Source organism: Panicum hallii, chromosome 7 (genome assembly GCF_002211085.1).
Source record: "Panicum hallii strain FIL2 chromosome 7, PHallii_v3.1, whole genome shotgun sequence".
Classification (NCBI taxonomy): domain Eukaryota; kingdom Viridiplantae; phylum Streptophyta; class Magnoliopsida; order Poales; family Poaceae; genus Panicum; species Panicum hallii.
The window spans coordinates 24,935,799-24,953,678 of record NC_038048.1 but is presented as its reverse complement, the minus strand read 5'-3'; positions in this window follow the sequence as shown (position 1 = coordinate 24,953,678).

Sequence of the window (17,880 nt, the reverse complement as noted above, 5' to 3'; positions counted from 1 at the left end):
GAATCGAGATTCAACCCTTGCAAGGTAAACCTAACACACACGCTTGGAACACCACAGGGTTGTTCCGAAGCAACCGTTTGCCTTTCATTCCGACTCGTGGATCAGATCCACCACAAGCGACTGCAGGTCATATGCACATCCAAAGTGCAGGAAGTACGTCTGTAGCGCGACTACAAAACCCGTACTCCTGGTTGCCCAGCAACACATATGCCTACACGTCGAACAAAGTAACCAAAAGAAGCAAATACATGTGGTGGGAGGTATGTCCACTCCTCGGGCCGATCGGTTACTAGGCTTACCGCTTACCATATTTCACGGCATGTGGCTAGTACTTTCAAACGCTTAGCCACCGCTACCACACACTGCGACCTTATCAATTCATCAACTCAGACGGGGTATCATCTCAACCATGATACCTCATAAAACTCCCGTCCGGCATCCTTATAGTGATAGCAGGAATGTAAACATTACAATTCCTATATCGCGCGAGTGACAGGAAATCACTCGACTTCTACCGGTCCTATCAGCATAGCAGCTAGTCGAACTCAAATTCTAGTGTTCAATACATTGGTTCCTGGAGTAATGCAACTAAGTTTTCCAAACAACTCTTAAGAACCTAATGCATAAAGTATATAGAATAATATAGGTTGCAGTGTAATAAAATAGAGGTCATGTCCGGGGCTTGCCTTCGCTGGTAGGGTTGGGGTTAGTCAAAATATTTTCTTCCGAACCTTGGTTCGGGGCTTCAGAGAAATCTGCGACAAGAGTCCCGGGGTCTTCAGAATAACTTTCTCCTTGTTCCGGGATCAACTGATAATCCCCATCAGCGAGCGTGGTCGAGTCTATATGAGATGCAAGGTTACCAGTTATGAAATTGTATAGATATTTTTATAATGATTCACAATAAAATTGCAATCCAATCCTAAGAAAAATTACATTATGATGATAAGTTAACTATCCTGCACTGGGCAGTCATTTATCGAGTATTCGTTATTTTATCTAAATCCTTTAGACAACGGGGTTGATTACATTAATTAACTAACTAGTAGCATGGAGCAACAAGTGGGGTGGTTTTTAATATTTATATTAAAAAGCTTTACAAATTGACCTCACAATTTATATGAACTTTAAATTACCATTACCTTATAAACCAATATATTATATCTTAATTAATTAACATCTAATTCTTAGTTGAAAATTTAATAATATGTTGTAATAATACAAAACAGAACATTAATATATTTTTCATGATTTTTGAATATATGAAAGTGTGTTTATTAATTATATTATGTAAACTATACATTATTTCTAACAAAATTCATTCAATAAGAAATTATTACTAGAGTACAAGGCTAATTATTTTTCTTCAATTCTATATGTTAAAAGAAAATTATTAGCACTGGTTTTACTAATTTATCATTTTTCTATGAATTACTATGTATTTCTTAAGTCTACAAGCAATTAACTTTGATATTTAAATTAGGTCACTAAACATTCAAAAAATGAAGTCGAGCTTTAAATCAAAGTTGCAGATCTTTGTCTAAAGATTCCAACAAAATTTACTTTACCATTTTATGATTTTTCCTTGAAGAGATATGGTATTTCTAAGTTGGCAGCAAAAATTACATAAGGAGGTCCCTCGGTACTATTCCTCTGAGTCTATTCCTTTGCACTAAACCCCCTGGAACTCTATTTCTTCTAACCCGAAGCCCTTGGCCGTGAACCCGAGCAGAGCAGGGTGAAGGCGACCGTGTTCCGGCGACGGCGGTCACCGGCGGCGAGGTCCAAGTGCAGGAATCGGGTCAGGAGCTTACTGTGGTCTCGTTGCGCTACGTGTCGTGGACGGGGATGGCCGGAACAGTGGGGTTCGACTTGAGCCCGAGGTGACGGCGGAGAGGCCACCGTCGACGGCGGAGCTCCGGTGGCGAACGTTGGCAACCGACCTGTGCAAAAGCTTCAGTGAGACACGGGGAAGGTGTAGGTACTATCAATTGGATGAAGTCGTGCTGGATTAGAGGAGACCGTCGGAGACCGAGGCGGCGGCGGCGAAGAAGAACGCCGGCGAGCGTCGGGAAAGCTCTGTGGTGCACCAGAGGGTCAATGGATGGGTCGTACAGCTTCAGGGTGATGATGTGGTGCTGTTTACGGTGTTGTGGGGGCTCGGGACTGCGTGAGTGGTGCTGCCCACGGTGAGGCCGAGGGCGGCGGCGGATGGTGATCGTCGACGACGAGTTTTCAATGGAAATTGGAGGGCTGCGAGTGGTCGAGGAGCACCAGTGGACTACGGGAAAGCTTGTGCCGGTGTTGGTTGAGGCGGAGGAGGTCCGGTGTGGGCTGCCCACGAGCGTGCCGTGCGCGGCCGGAGTGGAAGGGGACGGCGGCGGCGGAATGCAGCTCGAGTACTGGAAATTGGACGCTGGGAGTATCAGAACAGCTTGTAAGGGTTGATGTGGTGCTGCTGCGTGCGAGAGGGAGAAGGTAAAGGCTCTGGGGTGGCCTGTCCACGGTGACCAGGAGGTGGCGGCCGGAGTAAGCTCGGGGATGGCGTGGTGCGCGCGCGTGCGGCCAGGAAAGGAGAGGGAAGCGGTCGGAACGGAGGGGAAATGACGCGTGGAGGGGAAATCCAGCAGGAGGTGGTGCTCGGGAAGCCGTGCCGGCGGTGAACGGCGGCGACAGGAGCAGAGCAGAAGGGGGAAGCGGCGCGGTCAGAGGAAGACGAAGCAGGGAAGAGTCAGAGGGACTAGTTTGTGAATTCCAAAAATTCCAGGGACCCCTCTGTAAACTAAGATTTCCCATTGATAGAAAAGTCTAATGAGAAAGGTGTCTAAAGCAAAGTTGTAGAGAATTTCAAATCCTACAAGACTGCTTTAAGGTTCAAGTTCATAATCTCAAAGAATATAGTTTTATTTTAAACTTTAGAGCACCATTCAAATTATAAACTTTGTCTTGTAATTCAAACATAATGTTTTAATGCTTAGGGTCTTTTTGCAAGTTTCCCTGCAGTCATCATTACTAGTTCTTTTTACACTTTAGTCCTTAGGTAAAACTAAGTTTTACTTTTATCTTTTTACCATTTCACATGTAAGTCCTTATATGTTTGTATTAATTACATAAAGGTCCTTAATTTCATATAAAGTCTATTTCCCTTAGTGTTTATTTAACTTTTGCTCTTTTCTTTTCTATAGCCATCTGAAATTTGACACTTAGGATCATTTTCACACACTTGCACATGAAACTTTATAAAACTCATAATTTACAAATATACCCTTGTTGCTTTGTACAACTTGTATACACTATATCCTGCTTACATATATTACACCCAAACTTAGTATCTAGTTGTCTAACTACCTGGATATCACAGCCTTCCCCCCTTAAAAACAATCTCGTCCCGAGATTCCGAAGCTGAATAGAATTGAATGATTAGATTTGGGGATTGGCTTGAAGGAAGTCTGGAAAATTCCGTTGAAGATAAGACTCAGTTTCCCAAGTCGCTTCTTCTTCGGTGTGATGATCCCATAAGATTTTGTACATCTTAACTGCCCTTCTTCTGGTGAATCTCTCCTTAGTATCCAGGATTCAAAGAGGTTGCTCGATGTACGAGAGGTCGGGTTCAATCTCAATGGCACATGTCTCAACAATTTCCGTGGGTACTTTGACACACTTCTTAAGTTGAGAAACATGAAATACATTGTGAATAGCAGCCAATTTAGATGAAAGGCAAAGTTTGTATGCCACTGGGCCACAAACGTCAAGAATTTCAAAGGGTCCGACATATCGAGGTGCTAACTTCCCCTTTATGCCAAAGCGTTGGACGCCTTTGGTAGGTGATACTCGGAGATATACAAAATCTCCTATTTGAAATTGTAGAGGTTTTCTCCTCTTATCTGCATAACTCTTTTGTCTGGACTGAGCGGTTTTAAGATTAGATTGAATAACCTTAACCTTATCTTCGGCTTCAATGACTAGATCTGGTCCGAAGATTTTGCGTTCACCGGTCTCAGACCAACTCAAAGGAGTTCGGCATCTGCGACCATATAACGCTTCGAAAGGAGCCATTTGAAGACTAGCTTGATAACTGTTGTTGTAGGCAAATTCAGCTAAAGCAAGGCACTTGTCCCAACTTGTACCATAGTGAATAATACAAGCTCGGAGCATGTCTTCAAGAATTTGGTTAACTCGCTCAGTCTGCCCATCAGTCTGGGGATGATACGCAGAGCTTCGAATCAATTTAGTCCCTAGAGCTGATTGCAATTGTTCCCAAAATCGTGCGATAAATTGGGGTCCCCGATCAGAGATGATAGTTTTTGGAACCCCATGTAATCGAACGATCTGGTCTAGATAGACTTCGGCATACTTCTTAGCAGAGTAAGTGGTATGTACCGGAAGAAAATGAGCTGTTTTTGTGAGTCTATCGATGATTACCCATATAGAGTCATGTTTTTGAGATGTGTTGGGAAGACCAACAATAAAATCCATGCTAATGTCTTCCCATTTCCATGACGGTATGGGTAATGGCTGAAGTGTACCAGAAGCCTTGAGATGACTGGCTTTGACTCTCTGGCACGTATCGCACTCAGACACATATTTGGCAATTTCTCTCTTCATTCTAGTCCACCAAAAATGTTGCCGAAGATCGTGATACATCTTGGTGCTACCAGGATGAATAGAGAATTTGGACAAATGTGCTTCGTCGAGGATTTGCTTACGAAGTTGATGATCCTTAGGTACAACAAGTCGATCGTTGAACCATAGGACTCCTTGACGATCAGTGTGAAAACACCGATACTTAGCTTCTCCCTGGGATAGCTTGGATTTAATAATTTTGACACCCTCATCATGTGGCTGCGACATGACGATTTTATCCCGCAAAGTAGACTCAACGGAGATCAAGTTTAAACTACCTTGGGGAATAATCTCCAGATTGAGTCTCCGCATTTGATGGCAAAGAGTGTCATTAAAAGTGGATATGGTTAGACAGTGACAATGTGACTTGCGGCTAAGTGCATCCGCAACCACATTAGCTTTGCCCGGATGATAGTGTACCTCAAGGTCATAATCCTTGATTAACTCCAACCAACGCCTTTGCCTCATATTTAAATCAGCCTGAGTGAAAATATACTTGAGGCTCTTATGGTCAGTGTAAATGTTACACTTAGCGCCCATAAGATGATGTCTCCAGATCTTGAGAGCATGAATAACTGCTGCCAATTCAAGATCATGTGTTGGATAATTTTGCTCATGAGTCCGAAGTGCTCGGGATGCATAAGCAATAACCCGGTTGTTTTGCATAAGAACACAACCAAGGCCAATTCCAGAAGCGTCGCAGTAGACATCAAAAGGCTGGTTACTATCTGGCTGAGCTAGTACCGGAGCGGTCATCAGAAGTTTTCTCAAAGTGTGAAATGCTTCCTCACACTTATCATTCCAATGGAACTTAACTTCTTTTTTAAGTAGCTCAGTCATGGGTTTAGTTATCTTGGAGAAGTCTGGAATGAATCGGCGATAATATCCTGCCAATCCAAGGAAACTTCGTATTTGATGGACTGAAGTGGGAGGATTCCAGTCCATAACTTCTTGAACTTTGGTTGGATCAACCGATATACCTTGACTAGAAATAGTATGTCCCAAAAATTTCACACTATCCAGCCAGAATTCGCATTTTGAAAATTTGGCATAAAGGCGATGATCACGTAGTCATTGAAGAACGACACGTAAATGGTTAGCATGGTCTTCTTTGGTTCTGGAGTAGATCAGAATATCATCGATGAAGACCACAACAAATTTATCGAGCTCCGGCATAAAAACGGAATTCATGAGATACATGAAGTATGCCGGTGCATTTGTAAGTCCGAACGACATAACCAGATATTCATAAAGTCCATATCTGGTTGAGAAGGCCGTTTTTGGAATGTCACTAGGCCTGATCTTGATTTGATGATAACCAGAGCGTAAATCAATCTTGGAAAAGACCTTTGCTCCAGCTAGTTGATCAAACAAGATATCAATGCGGGGAAGAGGATACTTATTTTTGATGGTAACCGCATTGAGTGGACGGTAGTCGACACATAGCCTTAGACTATCATCTTTCTTCTTGACAAAAAGAGCAAAACAACCCCAAGGTGAAGCACTGGGGCGTATATAACCCTTATCAAGAAGATCTTGTAGCTGAATTTTCAGTTCTGCTAATTCATTTGGGGGCATGCGATATGGCCTTTTGGAAATTGGAGCAGTGCCCGGTTGAAGTTCAATGATGAACTCGATGTCTCGATCTGGTGGCATTCCAGGCAGATCGTCGGGAAAGACATCGGGGTATTCACATACTATAGGAACATCCTTGACTTTGATATCCGTGATAGCATAAGTACAAGGATGCAAATATTCTGGCTGAGGCAGATAAAGAGTAACGGCCCCACGATATGGTGAATCAATTTCAATAATTTGGGAAGATATATCTAACCGTACTCGATGTTCGATCATCCAGTTTGTCCCAAGTATGACATCGGTATCCACCAAATGTAATAACACCAAATCAGTTTTGATTTCAATGCTTCCTAACTGAATTGGCACACTTTTAATTATTTGGTTGGAGATGATTTTTCCTCCAGGGGTAGAGATCATATATGACCCCTGGATAGGACAAGAATTAAGTCCTAGTCGGGTTCCACAGTTGTTACTAATAAAACTATGTGTTGCTCCAGAGTCAAATAAAGTAACAACTGGTTTGTGATGTATAGAAAATGTACCCGACATGACAGGAGCCCCATCTGGAAGTTCCGCCAGAGTGGTGAAGTTAATCCGTCCTTGACGGACTTGCATCACCGGCTTCTTGTTCTTATTCTGGTTCCCCTGGGTGGAGCTTTGCCCTTGACTAGGTTTCTTAGGCTGCGGGCAATCTCGGATGAAATGGTCCGCACTTCCGCAATTGTAGCAGCGATAGTTGCTGCCTTTCTGTGGCACTTGCTGAATATTTGGCCGTGGGCCAGATTGTTGTGCTTGTTGCGGGGGCACAGGAGGTCTGAACCTTCCTTGCTGCTGAGGCGGCCTAAAAACCAATCTACCCATAGGAGCATTGCTTTGTGGTGCCCTGGGCGGCGTATTGGAAACAACCCGATACCTCGGTGGTTGAGCACTCGAGGGTCCAGCAAGGTTCTTCCGCTTCTTCTCGGCAGAATGCGCCACAATGCAGTCTTCTTGAGTTAAGGCCATGTTAACCAACTCACTGAAAGTATTAGCCCTCACAAGGTTCAGGCGTTCCTTGAGTTTGGTGTTCAGGCCCCGGCGAAAACGGTCTTGTTTCTTGGTATCATTATCTGCATGATACCCTGCATACTGGCACAGATGATTGAAATTCTGTGCGTACTACAAAACTGTATTGGCACCTTGGGTAAGAGCTAGGAACTCGTTAAGCTTTCGCTCCAATAACCCTGCGGGTATATAGGGCCTGTTTGGACGCCTGCCTAACGCGCCACACCACGCCACACTTTTCACGCCACAGGTGTGGCGGCCAAATCGGCCGCCGCACCTTAGGCGCGGCGTGGCGCCTTAGGCAGCTATCCAAACAGCCCCATAATGCGCTCGGAAGGCAACCCGGAATTCATCCCATGTGATGACATGCCCTGCAGGTTGCATGGCATAAAAATTGTCCCACCAGATTCTAGCAGCACCTCGAAGTTGTTGAGCAGCAAAGGAAGCCTTGCTAGAATCCGCACATGGTATGGTCAGGAGAGCGAACTTCGATTCAATGATGTGGAGCCAGGCATCGGCATCCAATGGTTCCTCGGCCTTACTGAAGAAAGGCGGTTGGGTACTGAGGAAATCTTGGTAGCTAGCCACAGGAGGATTACGATCATCCCGACCTCCTCGGAATTGATGCTGCTGATTCTGTTGTGCTTGAACCAGCAAATTAAGCAATTCCGTTTGCCGAGCCATGACTTCGGCAAGGTTGGGAGGAGGTGGTGGCGGTTGCTGAGAACCGCTGGCCTGATCAGCCCGGAAACCCTCCGGGGTTCCTCGTGTAGCTCCAACCATCTGAAATAAAGGAGATGTCCATTATTAACTATCTATCCTTACTCCCAATTTCAAAAGACATAAACAATGCATATATTCCGCACAACCATCTCATCTCAAAATTAAAGATAATGAACAAGATGATAAAACCGGAAATTATATTACATTGCTGACTCAGATAGTTCCCACTTCGCATGTCTAAAGTTCACTACATAGGCCATCTATGTTACATCAAATGGCGTGAGATTTGACTACTTAAACTATTACATTCCCTTAGATTACATTTCGAAAGTCGACGATTTACTAAAAATCGTCGAAATTTCCTACAGAAGATTGACTGCCAGAAAGGGAGTGATGGGGACTAAGAACAGGATCCCCATGCTCAGAATCAATCTCTGAAATACCCTCAATTTCCTCTGGGTCTTCTTCTTCTTCTTCTTCAGGTACTATAGGTATAGCGGGGAGTATGGGTTGCTGCTGCAATTCTTCAATATGAGCCTGGGCATCATCCACTTCGAGCATCAGATCATGAATATGCTCTTGTAGAAATTCTATAACAGCATCACGTTGAGTGATAAGATGATCACTCTCAATGATCTGATCTTCGCGATGAAGAATTGTTTCATCTCTTGCTGCAATAATTTCATCCTTTTGGGTTACCAAAGCTTGTAACTCTTCTATTTGGGTTACTTGGTGATCAGCATTCCGATAGTGGCTTTGAGCCACACCAGTTATCTGACTTACCCCATGACGCAGTAGCATCTGGTAATGGTATTGCACATCCATAAACCTGGTAACAATACGGACGGTTTCTTCAGCCAGATCTCCTAGCAGATGACCAAGATGGTCTGTCCGAAAATCCCAGTCCGAATTACCCGGGTCTATGGTAGGAAATAACCCAATAGGATATGCAGCAACTTCAATCGGATGTTGATTGCAGAAGAGTTTGATTCCTTTTAAAGCAGCAGTTTCAAGAGTATCCACTAGACGATATCCAACCACTTCCACTTCTATGGGAGGCCATAATTAGCGGAAAGGGTGTTGAGGAATTATCATCTTAACCCTGCAGCGGGAAACTCCTTCTTCAAGATACTCTACCCCATCATACAGAGGAGGCTCTGTATAATGAAACATACTCAAGGATTCCCACAAAAGACGAGGAAACCCTTCCCAATGTAAACCATTGGTGTGAAAGTGCCCCTCCTGATCCCAAAAGGTACTAGTAGGAGCAGCCATCTGTGACAATAATGCGAATGGTAAGATATTTTTACCCTATTAAGAAAGTTTACAAGGTAAAATGGATTAAGATACTAATTCTGATAACAGCAAAGGCTGAAAATCAGATGGTTGCCTAAGATACCCAACTAAAGACTCTTACTTACCCAAATTAAGAAATACCAACATGTTACCTATTTCTTGGGAAGCATCAATTTAACCATTGATTAAATGATTTATGCATGCACGTACTAAGCGATCTCACAACTAAAAATAACTGCCAAGTAATCTTGGTCTTACGTGGTTAGTTACGGTGGCACAATATAAATACGTCTCTCACTATTAACTAGTCGATAAATCCTATTCGTCCTAGTTTCGGAATCGTGGTTAGTGTACCTGCAGAAAACCACAATGCATATATATCCAATGAACCTTTCATGCCAGCATGTCATGAAAGCGTCCCCATTCATTACTGTTCACTATAGAAACAGCATCTGTACAATTACCGCCGTACAGACAACGTTAACATACGTCATTGAATAACGTATTCACGGGGGTACCGCAAAATGCGGGGGTATGAACAGCGATCGCCATACCCTGCGCCGAACCATATACTCCCAATGTAGTCAACCGAGGTTGGTACATTGGCAGCATCTCAAGTAGGCCACTGCTTGAGAAACAACGTTCGGTTCGCATCACCGACAGGAAGGCCAAGCTCTCTCAGTTGGTTGAGGATTCTTACCTTCTTACCTCCCGATCGTAGATGTCGTTACATAATTGTAAAGTTGGATTGTGCGTGAAATTAAATTTCAACTGAAAAGTAATGCTGGAAGTTAGTTATATATATATTTATATTACAGCCACCTTTAATTCCCATAATAGTATTACCCTAGGGCTTACGTACTATACATAATCCTTAACGAACCAACGTAGTTCGCAAATACTTTAATTAATGAAATTTTATACTAAAAATTACTTTTTAAGGCTAATTGTATCTCCGGGGTACACTTGTTAGCTCTGATACCAGCTGTGGCAGAACCAACCTGAATTATACCGGCTCAAGTACTCTAGTCCTCACTGGAGGGCTACCTCGTACTTCAAACGGTATAATACTATTGGCCTGTCGGGTAACCTCCCGATAAACCACCGAACTCAGGATCCAACAAGGTACCTCACACGAAGGTGAGTCCAGAGATATAATGCCAAAATAATTTACACCACAGGCAGTTATATTACAAAAATATATAAAACAACATTTGTTCTCACTGAGGAGAGTTTATTACAACACAAGTTCAAGTTTCTAGTTAAAGCAGCGGAGTTTGAAAAACGTAGTACACGGTGTCATTACAGATATTATGCTAGCCCTGGCATAATATCACTCGGTGGAGTCTGTGTTGGCCGGGGACGGATCCCATTCCACGGACCAACCGTCAGGCAAAGGGTAGGGCCATGGTGTAATGAATGCGGGCTCATCAGAAGGGTTACCTGAAGTGAATCAACAAAAGCAAGGCTGAGTATACTAATACTCAGCAAGACTTACCCGGATTTGGGTATATCTTAGCCCATATCTAGACTCATGATGGCTTTTAGCTTTGGGTAGGGTTTTCAGCTGAAAAGCAACAAAGAGTAGATCCTTAATTTCAATTTTTTTAGCTTTCAGGTTCTAGTTGATTAACCATTCTAGGTAAGCACCTATAACTATTCAAACATGGTAGAATCTTTATTCAAACATCATCCTTGATAATCAAATAATTGCTCTTGTTACTCTATGTGATAAAGGGGATAAGCAGTCTCATACATCGTGAGAGGCGGACGATTCTGAATCGAGATTCAACCCTTGCAAGGTAAACCTAACACACACGCTTGGAACACCACAGGGTTGTTCCGAAGCAACCGTTTGCCTTTCATTCCGACTCGTGGATCAGATCCACCACAAGCGACTGCAGGTCATATGCACATCCAAAGTGCAGGAAGTACGTCTGTAGCGCGACTACAAAACCCGTACTCCTGGTTGCCCAGCAACACATATGCCTACACGTCGAACAAAGTAACCAAAAGAAGCAAATACATGTGGTGGGAGGTATGTCCACTCCTCGGGCCGATCGGTTACTAGGCTTACCGCTTACCATATTTCACGGCATGTGGCTAGTACTTTCAAACGCTTAGCCACCGCTACCACACACTGCGACCTTATCAATTCATCAACTCAGACGGGGTATCATCTCAACCATGATACCTCATAAAACTCCCGTCCGGCATCCTTATAGTGATAGCAGGAATGTAAACATTACAATTCCTATATCGCGCGAGTGACAGGAAATCACTCGACTTCTACCGGTCCTATCAGCATAGCAGCTAGTCGAACTCAAATTCTAGTGTTCAATACATTGGTTCCTGGAGTAATGCAACTAAGTTTTCCAAACAACTCTTAAGAACCTAATGCATAAAGTATATAGAATAATATAGGTTGCAGTGTAATAAAATAGAGGTCATGTCCGGGGCTTGCCTTCGCTGGTAGGGTTGGGGTTAGTCAAAATATTTTCTTCCGAACCTTGGTTCGGGGCTTCAGAGAAATCTGCGACAAGAGTCCCGGGGTCTTCAGAATAACTTTCTCCTTGTTCCGGGATCAACTGATAATCCCCATCAGCGAGCGTGGTCGAGTCTATATGAGATGCAAGGTTACCAGTTATGAAATTGTATAGATATTTTTATAATGATTCACAATAAAATTGCAATCCAATCCTAAGAAAAATTACATTATGATGATAAGTTAACTATCCTGCACTGGGCAGTCATTTATCGAGTATTCGTTATTTTATCTAAATCCTTTAGACAACGGGGTTGATTACATTAATTAACTAACTAGTAGCATGGAGCAACAAGTGGGGTGGTTTTTAATATTTATATTAAAAAGCTTTACAAATTGACCTCACAATTTATATGAACTTTAAATTACCATTACCTTATAAACCAATATATTATATCTTAATTAATTAACATCTAATTCTTAGTTGAAAATTTAATAATATGTTGTAATAATACAAAACAGAACATTAATATATTTTTCATGATTTTTGAATATATGAAAGTGTGTTTATTAATTATATTATGTAAACTATACATTATTTCTAACAAAATTCATTCAATAAGAAATTATTACTAGAGTACAAGGCTAATTATTTTTCTTCAATTCTACATGTTAAAAGAAAATTATTAGCACTGGTTTTACTAATTTATCATTTTTCTATGAATTACTATGTATTTCTTAAGTCTACAAGCAATTAACTTTGATATTTAAATTAGGTCACTAAACATTCAAAAAATGAAGTCGAGCTTTAAATCAAAGTTGCAGATCTTTGTCTAAAGATTCCAACAAAATTTAGTTTACCATTTTATGATTTTTCCTTGAAGAGATATGGTATTTCTAAGTTGGCAGCAAAAATTACATAAGGAGGTCCCTCGGTACTATTCCTCTGAGTCTATTCCTTTGCACTAAACCCCCTGGAACTCTATTTCTTCTAACCCGAAGCCCTTGGCCGTGAACCCGAGCAGAGCAGGGTGAAGGCGACCGTGTTCCGGCGACGGCGGTCACCGGCGGCGAGGTCCAAGTGCAGGAATCGGGTCAGGAGCTTACTGTGGTCTCGTTGCGCTACGTGTCGTGGACGGGGATGGCCGGAACAGTGGGGTTCGACTTGAGCCCGAGGTGACGGCGGAGAGGCCACCGTCGACGGCGGAGCTCCGGTGGCGAACGTTGGCAACTGACCTGTGCAAAAGCTTCAGTGAGACACGGGGAAGGTGTAGGTACTATCAATTGGATGAAGTCGTGCTGGATTAGAGGAGACCGTCGGAGACCGAGGCGGCGGCGGCGAAGAAGAACGCCGGCGAGCGTCGGGAAAGCTCTGTGGTGCACCAGAGGGTCAATGGATGGGTCGTACAGCTTCAGGGTGATGATGTGGTGCTGTTTACGGTGTTGTGGGGGCTCGGGACTGCGTGAGTGGTGCTGCCCACGGTGAGGCCGAGGGCGGCGGCGGATGGTGATCGTCGACGACGAGTTTTCAATGGAAATTGGAGGGCTACGAGTGGTCGAGGAGCACCAGTGGACTACGGGAAAGCTTGTGCCGGTGTTGGTTGAGGCGGAGGAGGTCCGGTGTGGGCTGCCCACGAGCGTGCCGTGCGCGGCCGGAGTGGAAGGGGACGGCGGCGGCGGAATGCAGCTCGAGTACTGGAAATTGGACGCTGGGAGTATCAGAACAGCTTGTAAGGGTTGATGTGGTGCTGCTGCGTGCGAGAGGGAGAAGGTAAAGGCTCTGGGGTGGCCTGTCCACGGTGACCAGGAGGTGGCGGCCGGAGTAAGCTCGAGGATGGCGTGGCGCGCGCGCGTGCGGCCAGGAAAGGAGAGGGAAGCGGTCGGAACGGAGGGGAAATGACGCGTGGAGGGGAAATCCAGCAGGAGGTGGTGCTCGGGAAGCCGTGCCGGCGGTGAACGGCGGCGACAGGAGCAGAGCAGAAGGGGGAAGCGGCGCGGTCAGAGGAAGACGAAGCAGGGAAGAGTCAGAGGGACTAGTTTGTGAATTCCAAAAATTCCAGGGACCCCTCTGTAAACTAAGATTTCCCATTGATAGAAAAGTCTAATGAGAAAGGTGTCTAAAGCAAAGTTGTAGAGAATTTCAAATCCTACAAGACTGCTTTAAGGTTCAAGTTCATAATCTCAAAGAATATAGTTTTATTTTAAACTTTAGAGCACCATTCAAATTATAAACTTTGTCTTGTAATTCAAACATAATGTTTTAATGCTTAGGGTCTTTTTGCAAGTTTCCCTGCAGTCATCATTACTAGTTCTTTTTACACTTTAGTCCTTAGGTAAAACTAAGTTTTACTTTTATCTTTTTACCATTTCACATGTAAGTCCTTATATGTTTGTATTAATTACATAAAGGTCCTTAATTTCATATAAAGTCTATTTCCCTTAGTGTTTATTTAACTTTTGCTCTTTTCTTTTCTATACCATCTGAAATTTGACACTTAGGATCATTTTCACACACTTGCACATGAAACTTTATAAAACTCATAATTTACAAATATACCCTTGTTGCTTTGTACAACTTGTATACACTATATCCTGCTTACATATATTACACCCAAACTTAGTATCTAGTTGTCTAACTACCTGGATATCACAGAACAGTGGACCAGCTTCTCTGATCTAGGAAAATTCCCGCTCGTCCTTGATCCTGTCGTGGCCGGCTCACAGTTGATCCAAGTACTCATCAATGACGGGAGCGGCCTCATCCTGCTCTTGATGTGTACATTGAAGAAGATAGGGCTGGACATCAGCAAGATGCTCACCCCTAGAGAGGCTCCGTTCTACGGTATTGTTGGTTTGGTGGTCCTGCCAGTTACCTTTGGCATGGAGTACATCAAGTTTGAGGTGGCCGACTTCGAGTCGTCATAGCACGCCATCCTCAGCAGACTGGGTCTGGCCAAATTCATGGCCGTATCTCACTATGTCTACTCACTACTCAAGATGCCAGGCAAGATAGGGGTACTCACATTTCACGGCAACTTGAAGATCGTATGACTGCAACCAAGAGGCGATCGAGTATGCCGCGACATCATGCGTGCCAGAACCTTCGGCAGAAGTCTTCACGGCTGCACAGAAGCTTGCTGACACAGAGATGGAGGTCTCCAATCAGAGACCCAGCCAGTCCAGGGTAAAATCCAACCCCAGCAACGTCGGCATCAAGACCATCCAACTGCGAGAAGGCGGACCATCCAAGACAGCTTTGATTGGAGGCGGCTTGAGTGACAAATAGGAAAGCACGCTCATCAGTTTTCTTAGGGCCAACAGTGACATATTCACGTGGAAACCAGCGGATATGCCGGGCATGCCCAAGGAGCTGATTGAGCACTGCCTAAAAGTCGATCCCAAAGCCACTCCGAAGAAGCAACAACTATGACGCTTCGCTCCAGACAAGAGGGAGGCCATCAAGAAGGAGTTAGCAAAACTACTCGCGGCTGGTTTTATTATAGAAGTCTACCACCCAGAGAGGCTACCTCACCCTGTACTAGTTTTGAAAAAGAATAATAATAAATGGAGGATGTGTGTGGATTACACTGATCTCAACAGACACAGCCCAAAGGACCCCTTCGCGCCCCCACGCATCGACCAAGTCATTGACTCCACGGCTAGCTGCATCCTGCTCTCTTTCCTTGATTGCTACTCGAGCTACCATCAGATTGCCCTCAAGGAAGAAGATTAGATCAAGACACTGTTCATCACCCTGTTCGGTGCATATGCCTACACAACTGTATCCTTTGGGCTGAAGAATGCAGGAGCCACCTATCAGCGGGCTATCCAATTATGACTCGCCGACTAGCTATCGCAATGTTGAAGCTGACGTGGATGACGTGGTCATCAAGACTAGAACCCACGATGAGTTCATCTCCGACCTCGAAGAAACCTTGAACAACCTGCGCAAGTTCCGGTGGAAGCTCAACCCGACTAAGTGTGTCTTCGGCATACCGTAAGGGAAACTACTCAATTTCATCATCAGTCACCGAGGAATTGAAGCAAACCCGGAGAAGATCACCACCATTATAGACATGGGGGCTCCACGGATGATCGAGGATTTCCATAAGCTCATAGGCTGTATGCCGGCCCTGAACAGATTTGTCTTGCGACTTGGAGAATGGGTATTTGTTGTCGGTCAAAACCCACCGGCGAGCAGCGACAGGCAACACGAGGAGCCGAGAGGCTCCCGAGACTGCTGGTGGGCCCCGGTCCCTCGGTCAACGACCCGAGATCCAGCACACGACCTGGCGTCTGGGTTGCTAGGCGTGCCACCTGACCTTGTACCTGATCAGGAAGGTGTTCTATGTTAGTTTCCTGCATGCATAGACACGTGTAAACATTAGTTTGAGCCATGATCGGCTCATCGGGTGATTCCCGATATCGGTTGTAAAGAGCCGATTGTATCCAGTATCAGATCGGATCTACATATTTGAATAATGTAAAACTTGCTATGTAACCATTAAGCTAATCCAATCTACGACGGTTAAAGCTTTCACTGCATAGCCGGAACATCCTACACGTAGTTGAGCCTAACAGATACGGAAGGTAACAAAATAACAACCTAAACAGAGGCCTAAAAACCAACAGAGAGCCGATTCTCGTAACAATCCCTCTTTAGGTTGATACAAAGCATCGAGCATACCACCAGAACGTTCAATCCATTTGAAGGGCCTAATCATGCAGATGTTAAGCTAAATCTTTGATAAACAAAGACTAACCATAACAGATTTGATCTACTAATCAAGAGCAGAGCAAGGTGCTGCCCCTCACACCCGAGATCGGGCCCAAGGACAGCTAAACATTTACAGATAACAAACGATGCACGAAAAAGCATGAAAGAGTCGATGCTACTCTATAAACGCCAAGATAACTAGTGTCACTCACCATCAATAACGCTTCAGTATGAGAAACACAAAGGTAGACAGGTAGGAATGATGATGCCCTGATCACGCGAGGCGTGATCGGAGCTGCACGGCATTTACCCGAGAAGACCTAGAACAAGGGGTGGCGATGCGCCGAGAGTTATTGTGAATGATTGATTGTTTGTTCTTTATTCATAATTCAAGGTATATATTTATAGTCCGGAGACTTGCCTTCCCTAACCAATCCTAACTGACCATGACACGAATCCTGGCTATCTCTATCTAAATTGTTTTAAACACACACACCTATCTAGATACATAGCCAATCCTGGCCTCAAACGCCCGCACTGGAGCCGATTTGCAAGCCCACTACAATTATCTTTCAAGCCCGTCATGCTTCACAGCCCACCTCCTGGCCTAGCTAAATTATGGCGATAATTATTCCGAAACCATTTCTCTTTTTCATCGCCCCGCCTCTTTGACTTCCAAAATCCGTACAGGCGTGCCTCTTCAACTTCCAGGGGATGTGACTGCTCCACATCAAACTCCTTGGAAACCGTCACGGTGCCGATTCATATTCCACTCCATCTTTATAAACCTGCCCCCGGTAGTTTTCTTTCTCTCATCCCCTTCCTTCAGCCATTAGCAACCGCGCCTAATACAACTTTCCTTCTATCTGAATGGCTTCTTCTTCTTCCTCTGCTTCCTCCGCCATTTCCTTTGAGTCCGAGTCCACCCAAGAAGCCACTCCAGAATACGACCCTATAGCTGCTTACGAGGCTTGCGCTCCTCTGCATTGGGATGTAGAGGAGTGGGACTTCCAGACCTGGTCAGAGGACGACGAATCCCTGACCGATGGTGAAGACCTCCAGCTTCTGCTCGGCGGGGAGTTGGATGAAGATGATGAGGATGACACGTCCTAGGAGGAGGACTTCTTCTCCTCGGAGGAAGAAGCCAATTCCTCATCAACCGAGGAGGACTCGGTGGTAGGAGGCTACCTTCTTGGCAGATCATTAGAGGATGATGATGACGACACCGATGAAGAAATTGAAGATAGCAGCGGCTTCAGCAGCGACAGTGGCGGAGACGATGGTGGCGACGACGACGGCAGCGACGACGACAGTGACGCCAGTATGGCTCCTCCGATTAAGCGTCGCAGAATCTCCGGTACCTACTGGTGGTAGTTCGTAGGATTAAGCCGATAGATCAGCTCTAGAAGCAATC